Raw genomic sequence first — 7,428 nt, 5'->3', positions numbered from 1 at the left:
CCCCTTTTTTTTTGGCCTTCCTTCAGAATTATGACTATTTGGGTAATCCCAGGCACCTGTCCTGCCTCCCACACCAGTGGCAAGGATGCAATTTCCCAAGCCCACCAGGACCTCAGGCTGCACACGCAGCTCTCCAGCCTGCGAATGTCCTTGCCAGTTCACAGAGCCACGCTCCCAAAGGCAATTATCTGAGCCCAACAGTGCTTCCTTCTTTTCAGAGCAGTTCTCACTTACTGAACAAGGTTTCCCCAGGAAGTTATACAGAGGAACCTATTCATTTGCTCACATCTGTGGGTGGGGGGTTATATCACATGAACATACCAGTATCACTTGCTTTTCTGATCCTCTCATCCCATCCTGAGACAGGAGAGCTTCCACGAGGTCAGAAGAGCGAAAGGTCCTTTCTCTGAGTAGGAACTGCATTTGGTCTTTCTGTTCCTTTCTGTTCCTTTCCAGGAAAGATTTAGAGAAGAAAAATCTGTACCTCCATGCTATATGGGCTAATAGATGGGCTTCTTGAAAATTAAGTTCTCTCTACCATGGAACATGACAGGCAGATTGGATCAACAGCGCTGTACAGCCATTTCTTTCAAGGGAAGGATAGTAATTACACTGAGTTCCCTGAATAAGATTTCACAGGAGGTGTGTAGTTTAGCAAAAGGCAATTACTTCTGTGAGCTGGAATTTATCCAGCATGATGAAGTTCAGAGGGATTTTTAATTAAACAGAAAAGGTTAGAATCAGTTTTTCCATCATCTGAAGTTCCAACATAAACTTCATACAACAAAGAAATTCAGATTTAGGTCTGGGAACTGTTCTTTCAACATGCTCTCCTTAATATGCCTTAATGCTTTGTCCACATGACAGCAACCTTTGGTTGGGGAACACAGAGTTACGGGCGATTTGACCTTACATAGAGTGACAGTGTTCCTACAATCCCAGCAGGAACCAGGGACAAGCTTCTCCAGAAATCACCTCAGAACATGCTACACCTCTTGCATCATTGATAGCTTCCTCCTCTGCTATTGTTTATTTCAGTGTTCTCTTATAATAGGGACAAGCTGTGGGAAGAGGGATTAGGCGACTCCACTTTTAGGCTTTGTCAAATCAAGGGATATGATAGGCTATTTAACCCCTTCCTAGGCTCAGAAGTCCTCAAGTCCTTCAAAGCTTGACAGACGGGTGTTTGGAAACACTCATGAAGAACATCATTGAGTTATTCCAGGGGAGCAGCTTGACTATAACATCCAAGTTATTTTTGTGTAGTTTTCACAATACAGCACCAATTATTTTCTGGTCTTTCCCTTTCCTTCCTTGTGCTTATGAAGCTTTCCCTTCTCTTCCCAGTCTGTGCAAGGGTGGAGGGAAGCAAGGCTTAGTTTGGAAACTCGACATAGTAAGAAGTTCAAGGCTAGTGCAGGCATGTCAATCACCACGTAGCTTTCCAATTGCTTGAGGCAGCGCAGATGGAGCAGCAAAGCCAACATTTAAAGCAGGATGAATGCACTTTGAAACGATTCCTCTGTGCCCAAAGGGAAAGAAAGCCCTGGTGAGTAGAGCACAGGTTCTCTGTGGCATACCCATTCCACTGATCCTTTTGCAGGTCAGAAGCACATCAAACACTGTACAAGTTGTTAGGGTTTAAAACAGGCTCCTCTCCAGCTAGTTATGTGTCATGTAAACAAGCGTCAGCAAGAGCCTCATTAATGTCTTCTGAAGATGTGAACGTGGGAGATATTTATAGGCCTTGGATTACATGGTCCTCCTCGCCTGTGCTGTTGCGCAGACAAACAAAGGGTGTATGTGTGGAATTCCTCTCCTTACACCTCACAAGATCACTGCAAGCAAATGCCAACTAAAAACTCTCTCTAAATGGCTTTTACCCACCACTCAGTCTACCACCCCATGTGTTTATTAGCAAGATGAGAATCACAGAAGCTCCTTATAAGGCAACAGCAGCACAAGGGCCAGAAGGAAGCTCAGCTCCCAGGGAAAGTTCTCTGGCCGCTTCTCTTACCTCCTTTCAAGCTTTCAAGGCAGGGTTTCAGCAGTTTTTGGTTTTGTTGGGTTTTGTTTTGTTGTTTGGATCTTTTTTAATTATTTATTTAAAGATGATGGAAAGGAATCAAAATAAGAGCTTGCTGCCTGTTTGCCTACCATGTTTGAGCCATTCACAAAGAGGACAAGGGGGGAAATTATCTGCATCCAACCGTCTTTAAAGTTTACATATCACACAGCACAGGTGTCTCCAGTTTATACCACAACTGGGTAACTGGGGTCCCAGCTAGCAGGTACATTAAATACTCAAAAAGAAAGTTGCTTCCTGGTTAGGATGGAAGGATCCAATCCACCAGTAAAAAGTTCCTTCATCTGCCGATCAGGAGTTTTAATTCCTTTATATACACAGAAAGGTCAAAGGCATCTTAAGCATCCATAATAGCACCCATCAATCCAGTTCTAGCATGGAGCAAACCTTTGGCAAACTAGGGAACTAGCAGCATTTGCCACAGGGAAGATTAGTTCTTTAATTAATAGCGTCATCTTTAATGACACATCCTGCCAAAGGGTAAAAGCAGACTGATGACCATCCTCTGCCAAGAAACCACAGCTTGCAAACTAAAGAATAAAAAGAAATGGTGGCATGCTTCCCAGGGTCCCACCAGCAGTCACCAATATACATCAGCAGGGCACACCTAAATCTCTTCTTCCTTCTGAGCCATGCAAGACCTGACTCTTCTTTCTGAAATTGGGCAGCCTTGAAAAGGGAAAGGAGGAAAGAAGATGATCTAGTGGTTGCCGTTTAATGCTAATCTGGAGTTTTCTAGGCTGCTTGGAGGCAATAACAGATAATCCAGGCACCAGAAGAGCAATTAAGAAAGAAGTTTTACTGCCCAGGGATGTCTTACATGCATAGGAGTGGACAGAAACATTTACAGAATGAGAGTTATGCAAGCAGTGAATGTCAACCCCAGCTCTCACAGGGAGCCTTAATCAAAAAAGCCACTATGAGTCAAGCACTGGTGATACATTGGGACCTAGTTTTTAAGCTCTGGTTCAAACCTGCTTCAGCCCAAGCCAGGCAGTACATGCTATAACCAGCAATTAGTTCTTGACAGAGCTACACACAGACTTTGCCTTGCCAGCTGTAAGCATCAAGTATAGCAACGCTATGCAACAAAAGTGGTCAAATACCTCGTAAACATCCAAGCCCATAGTAACCAACCATAGTTCATGAACCACTGACAGTTTCCAAGCTGTCTGTGCAACCACACAATGTTTATGGTGGTAGGTTTTTTGGTGGTTTTGTTTTTTCCAGTAAACACTTGGCAGGAATGGTAACTGAGAAGGCATCAAAGTTTGGCAGCAGTATTTTACTTTAAGCTCTGCTGTTTCTGTTTCAATTGCTCCAGCCCTTTGCCTGCAGTACTTCCCAAGCCTTGAGAGTTATGTTCCTCATGTCTATGAGGAGAGGGGATGCTGGGGAGGAGGCTCTGACAGGCCTCAGGCACAGCACTTGGGCAGAAAACCACAGGGAAGAGACCACTATGAAGTGGCAAAGTCTAGGCTTGAACAGCTTTTCCTTCCCCCCGTGCCCTGTCCTCTACACGGCTCGGTCAAACCCCTGAAGCACCACATCATCTCAGCCTTGGCAGCATTTCAGTACAGACCCGAGGTCAGAGTTTCATATCTCTTGCGAGAACCTGGAAGGAGCAGTTACAGGCTTTGTTTGGGGTTTTTCACAGCAATTTCTCTTCTCAAGCCCACTGTCTGTCCTTCATCCCCTCCCACTAGGGCTTTGGAGAAGTAGAGATCTCCATGCAACCTGTGCAGTGGAAGGGGAAAAGAAAAGTGCTTGTCCTGACACCCCACAGACCTTCTGAGATAGGCAAGAGAGATGGCGTTTGTCCTGTGGGCCCCCTGGAGAAAGCCAGTCCATATCAGGTCCCAAAGCAACACTGCAGAGGTGGTTTCCCAGCCCAGCTCTCAGGAGAAGCTGCCAAAGGTACAAAGGAAGCCCCAGGATCTCAGAGGTGGGACCAGGGGATGGGATGGAAGCTGCTGGAAGTTGGCCAAGGTGCCCCATCCATGCAGCCAGAGTAGGCTGGTGCAAGTAGAGTGTGTTGAAACCAGGTCATGCCTTCATGGAGGGTCTGTCCAGCCATCCCAGAACAGCTACTCTCCACCCAGCAGGAAACATGGATGTCTCCTTCACAGGGGAGAGAAATAAGCCCTGCAGAGCAGGAGATGATAAACTGCTAACGTGACAAACGAGGACACGTTGTCCTTTCCGACTGCCTCTATCCCAGCCCTGTACGGATCACATAAGGTCACAAATATTTCCAACGATCTGTTTCCGATGGGTCACCTCACTCATTTCACTTCATTTCACAGAAATAAAGGCAGGCTGGCGGCCTTTCACCACTTCCTTTCAAGAAGACAGTTATGAACAAAAGCTGTTTCAGTCCTGCCAAGAGCCACGGGCCACTGTCACAGCCCGAGAGGCACACGCCACTGCAGCCCTTCCCCTTTTCCCAGAAGGGTACCTACTCCTCCAGCTTCATGCTGCAGACATGGGTGTTGGGGCTGTGATTTACAGGGAAAGGCTGCCAAAGTCAGGACAACTCAGGGCTGGCAGGCTCACCTTGGAGACCCCTGGGGAAAGGCAATGCTCAGACCTGGCTTACCACCATCTCCAGGGCTGGTCAGACCTGTTCACAGCCCATTTTTCCCCCCTCTAGCCAAGAAAACACCTTTCAAGGGCTCCACCACCCTGGCTGGGGGTTTGCAATTGAGGCATCAGATCTGTCAGTGAGCTTATGGCATTAATTATTCTTGAGGCACCTCAAAGCATCAGATGCAACCTCATTCCCTGCCCCGAAGTCTTTCACTGGAGGGCCAAGGGAGACTAATATCTCCCAGCCTCGTGAACAACTGCTGACTCCAGCAAGAGAGAGTGGGCCAAGAGGCCATTCCAAGAGAGGCAGGCTGCTGTTATCAGCTCCCCAGAGATGAGTGTGCAAAATACCAGCCATATTATACCCCTTGGATCATTTGTATTCAATTGTATATCCAAGAAGGAAGGGGTGGGGGGAGAGAAAGAGGCTCTTGACTTCTGCCCAGGAAGATGAGATAAGGTGCAAGGAGAGGAAGAGTGATTTTTTACAGCCCCAGCAAATAGTTATGCACTTCCTAAAGAAGTGCAAGTGCAAACACTGAATGTAGTCCAAGGAGAAAAAAAGGCCACTGTTTACTGGGTTTCAGACAAGTGTTTCCAAATGCCCTATTAGAAAGATAAGTGCATATTAAAAGAGAAAAATGGGTTCACACACCAGTGCAGTTATTATGCTGTACCACTGTGTATCAACTATGCTGGGCCAAGGGCTTCAAGCAATCGTGAAACAACCCAGTTTCCCTGAAGCGCTGAACACAGAATCACAGAATGTTGGGGATTGGAAGGGACCTCGAAAGATCATCCAGTCCAATCCCCCTGCCGGAGCAGGAACCTAAATGAGATCACATAGAAAGGCATCCAGGTGGGTCTTGAATGTCTCCAGAGAAGGAGACTCCACAACCTCCCAGGACAGTCTGTCCCAGTGCTCTGTCACCCTCACGGTAAAGAAGTTTCTTCTCAAGTTTAAGCAGAACCTCCTGTGTTCCAGCTTACACCCATTTCCCCCTGTCCTACCTCACCTCTTTGCACAGGGTGCTCTGGGTTTAAGACCATCATTTAAAAACTCAAGGGTGGAAAAAAGTTGATCTTTGTATTTAAAGATCTGTTTCCGAGAAGGATATCAGACCACAAGCTAATAAGCACAATCAGGTTTCAAAGTGCACTCATCTGTTATGAGACAGAGGATGGAGATTTTTAACCTCTCTGGTGCTGGTTTCACAGGAACTCCTTCAGACAAGAGGGACACCAAGACATGCTGAGAAAAGCATCGCTCCCCACACTGCCAAAGCCTGAAGATGCCGTGGTGTATTTCTAAGTGCCAGAACAGAGCCCAGGAGCCTGTAGAGATGTGCTCTGCATTGCTGGTGGCATTCACTGAGCTTAACGGGGACATCATCCCGGTTCCTCTGCATAGCCCTGCTGCCAAACTGCCTGCAAGAGAGCTGGTCATGGGTTACACACTCAGAAATTCTCTTTTTCCTTCATGGTCCAGAAGCTCAGCTTTCCAGACAAAAGTTCAATTCATATTTTTAAGCCAAAGAGATTTGCCAGCACAAATTAAAAGGTAAACAAGCACTTTAGTCAGCAGTCAACGTGACAAACACGATAACCCGGCAGCAGCACTGTGCTTCCTTCTTCGCATCGTGCCTGCCCGTACAGCTCACAGGACACCAAATATCTTTGTTGGAAAGATTGCTGTAATGTCAGGTGACTACAGGGGTGACAGCAATCCACAAAGCACTCAAACAGATACAACAGATAGGGGACAAAACAGCAAAATAAAAGGAAATACTGGGCAAGGAGCCAGCACTGCTCAACACAACTACCTGGCAGATATGAACTATAAGCTCCTGATCTCTATACATAAAGCACACACATGCACACACTGAGTTTTCAGATACGTTTTACTACATTGCATACCGCTTTTTAAAATTATTTTTAAAATCCAAAGACACTTTGGAGGAATGCTATTTTTAAAGTAATTAGTTCTGGACATAAACAATCCTGCCATGTCAGAGGTGGGCACACCAAAACTGGGGCATGAAAAAGAACCAGCCAACCCCCTGTGACAAATTTCAATAGCTTTTATAGATATAGCCTATTATTATATTTACACATAAATATATATATAGTTTTACACAGACACCTGCACACATTTGGAAGACAAGCACACAGAATTTCATAAGGCAATAATTTAGAAATTCCCTTGCCAAGAAGTTACACGTCATCCTGAGTCCCTTTTTTTTTCCTGCTGAATAACAGTCTCTGAAGACTAAGCCTGTGCATTTTTTGAAGACATAGGTTTGTTGTTTCCTGATCCAAATACAGAACAAAAACAGGATCATAATTTACCATAGAACACAATGAAAATCTTATCGTTGTAAATATATGTAGTAAGATAATACAAATCCTGTTCCTTGGTATTTCCCCTCCACCCTCCACTCCTACCACTACCCCTTCCAGCTTTAGGGCCTCTCCCCTGCTTGCATGGAATATTTGACGCCCATCTTAAAGCCATAAATTACTCACAAACAGCTACTGAAAGTAACAATGACCGTAGGGCAACACTTCCACAAAGCAATAGAGCTTCCTGGCAAGCTGATAAGAGTTTCCTGTTTTGAGTTTTGGGTTATTTTTTTTTTTTTCTTCTGATAAAAATTGACTTTCTCAAACATCTCAGAAAAGGAAGGACTGACAGATATTTTTTTTTCCCCTCTGTCTCTCCCAAACATGTTGTGTTGCAAAATATGTTCTGT

The sequence above is a fragment of the Antrostomus carolinensis genome, unplaced genomic scaffold (assembly GCF_000700745.2).
Source record: "Antrostomus carolinensis isolate BGI_N321 unplaced genomic scaffold, ASM70074v2 scaffold11210, whole genome shotgun sequence".
In the NCBI taxonomy this organism is placed as follows: Eukaryota; Metazoa; Chordata; class Aves; order Caprimulgiformes; family Caprimulgidae; genus Antrostomus; species Antrostomus carolinensis.
The sequence above is the reverse complement of the archived record's forward strand: the minus strand, read 5'-3'. Positions refer to the sequence as shown.